General features: G+C 38.9%; 1 pseudogene; it reads right to left on the bottom strand.

Moving 5' to 3' along the window:
- Positions 1–2,084: 2,084 nt before the first annotated feature.
- LOC121440118 lies at positions 2,085–2,835 on the bottom strand (annotated as a pseudogene).
- Positions 2,836–3,045: the final 210 nt, after the last annotated feature.

The raw sequence follows: 3,045 nt of genomic DNA, 5'->3' as shown, positions 1-3,045 counted from the left end.
ATCTAATCTACATGGGAAGTAGAAAAAGACAAGATCTCCTGAGTAAATTAGGAGCATGGAAACCTTGGGAGAGGGTTGAAGGGGAGGGAAGAGGAGGGAGGGGAGCAGAGAAAAATGTAGAGCTCAATATCAATCAATTTTTAAAAAGCCAAAAATAACAACAACAACAAAAAGGCATGTTGAAGGCAGACCCTCATTAGGCTATCAGCATAATGGGTTATTCAGGATGGTGGGTGGGATTGGGTTCTGTCTATCCTTGTTTCTGGTACTTAGCTTGCCCCTGAAAGAAGCCACAACAGTAGGGATCCATATGTCTATAGATAGTAAGCAGGGTTGGCAGGTCAGTGGGAAAGGAAATAACTATCCCAGCCTATACATAGGCAGCACAGGACAAGACAGGGAAAGGTAGGGCATGTGGTTTTGGTGGTAGAAGAGTTGGGCCAGTCATATGGGTAATGGCTTTCTTCTGTTGCTAATTCCTGAAGGATTCCTCATGCCATATTGGTTTGCTAATTTAATTTAGCTCACTGCTCTGAGTCCCAATTCTTTCTTGAGCTTTCTTTGATAGAGCACTTTGGGTTTCTCTTCAGATCCTGTTGATGGTGATCTTGACACGTCCATTTCTTTATAGTATATTGGTAGATATAGTTCAGGCATGCGACTTGGAGACCTTTTATGGAACATCTATTTAAGAATTAGACAAACATCTCATTTCCTACTTAATCCCATACTATTAGAACATTAAAAGGAAATGGCATCAAATTTAAATTTAAAATGTTTTATGTATTTATCTGCATTGATCTCAATTTTTTCATCTTTAGGGCATTTAAATAGGCAATATTCTAAACTGAGTAGGTTGGGAATTTCCTAGAATTCTGTTCTAGTTGGTGTAAGCCTCAAAGATATTTGAAGTATATGCAATAACTTTGAAGATATTCAGCAATTCACCAGATATTGTGACAGCTCCTGAGGTGAGATTGGCTAGCTCACCTTGTTGACAAGATGCCTGGACCTACAGTTATTCTATTTTCCCCAGAACTCCCTTTAACTTCTCTTACACCTGGCTCAGGAGTATGTTCAGCCCTGAAACAACTTTCTTCGCACAGGGCCTGTAACATCAGAACTGGAGATGGCTCCATGGATAACAGCACTTGCTATGCAAGTTTGAGAACTTGAGCTCAGATCCCTGCCACTCATATAAAGTCAAGCAAAAATACACTCCACACTCTTTAGCACCAGCACTGTGGGGGAGGGATAGAGACAGGAAGCAAGATACCCATCTCAGAGGAATAAGGTGGAAAGTGATAGACCAGGACACTAATGTCCTCTTTTGGGCTCTCTGCACATAGACATATGCTCGTAAACAACACACACACACACAAACACACAGGGATTATATAGCCTTACAAAAACTGCCTCATCCCTCTCCATAATGCTATGAGATTACTCCTAAAATATCAATATTTTTGTAAACAAGATACCTTGAGTCTCCAGTCAAACCCTGGCACACATCGCTATCCTTTTATTTTCCTATATATGCATTAGATGTTCAAATACTAACTTTTTTCCTTCTTAAGCCTTTTAAATATGTTAGGAAAGTCTGAGATCCTTTTCCCTTTGGGAACATAATTAACTAATTAATGTCAATCTGGATACCTATGACGCCTTTGTTGAGGTCATTAGCATCCACATAGCAGCTGAGAGTTAGAATTAAAATTAAAAATAACTGTTTTTGTTATTTCTCAAACTACTATGTCATAGTTCCTAGGTTTTTTTAAAGGTATATTTTAAATTATTGGCAGAAATTTTATTTATTTATTCTGTTTCAAATGTCATTTTATTGAAAAATGGTATAACTAATTACAAGTTTAAACTCTAACTTGGTAAGTTTAGTTGAACAGCAAGTTGCTGCAAATTGCTTATTCAAAAGCGATAACCAGACAACTCTGAATACAGAGAAAGGGTCAGAAATACCTGATTGGCCAATAGGGCTAAGTCACTAAATTAACCGTGATCATTTCTCAGGAAACAACGCTGTAATTTCAATCGGCAGCAACACAGGAAGAGACTAGACTTCTCACAGACTAGTTCCAGTTTAAGTTAAGTCTCTCTGACTTTCTCAATTGAGACAGATAAAACCACATAACTGGCTGAGCCTTCTTTTTAGGTCCGCATGCACTTGCAATGGTCTCCTTTTCCTGCTGTGCAGAAATGTTCTGCACTATGTGCTTCTCCACCTGTGCCATGCGTCATGTCCTGCACAGAAATACAGTAGTTCAGGCCATTGTTTACCTCCTTCTATGCTCTAAGTAGCCTTTTCAAGTGACCTCCATGACCACGGCAGTGTTATTCCTCTGAACGTCAAAGAGGCAGTGGTGTTTCTGAACCAGCGCCTGCCTGTGACTTCTCCATGTCGATTGCATCCTGAATTTGTTTGATGGTTGATTGCTTTACTTCTTTGAGTTGAGATTTTTTTTTCTCATTAAATTTACCCATAAATTCTCCAATAGAGACACCATATTTCTTAATCAAATAGGCAATCAACCCTACTACTATTATGGTAGAAAAGTCTCTAGGGTAAACATATTTATTTCTTTGGATAGAAAATGCAAGCTAAACCCAGTTCCAAGCACAAAGGGTTCTGTTACCCTAGTTCTAAGATAAAGGAACTGGAAAAATTCCTCAAGGATCAACCCAAGACATACCTTATCTCCACATTCAGTAAGAGGTGATACAGAAGTAAGATGTAGCTGTCCTATGTGGAAGACCCCAGGATGGCTGCGATCTTCAGGCATGGGCCGCTATGGCAGCAGAAAGTGCCACCTGGGACAGCATGGACTGCGAAGGTCCAGGCAGTGGTCTTGGTGTCCCTGTGACTCTGACCCAAAAATGTCAGGATTGGCAGAAATTTTAAATTTTCTATGCATTATTTTTATTCTTACTAATCCTGTCTTTTTCTTTTTAGTTATATAGTTATCTAAATTAGTCAGAAAACAAATGAGTGTTGTGTATTTTTTATTTATTTATAATAACAACCACAACCTC

Source organism: Microtus oregoni, unplaced genomic scaffold (assembly GCF_018167655.1).
Source record: "Microtus oregoni isolate MIOR12 unplaced genomic scaffold, Mior012 000065F_ref0000479, whole genome shotgun sequence".
Lineage (NCBI taxonomy): Eukaryota > Metazoa > Chordata > Mammalia > Rodentia > Cricetidae > Microtus > Microtus oregoni.
Note: the sequence above shows the minus strand (reverse complement) of the source record. Positions and strands in the feature narration are given on the sequence as shown.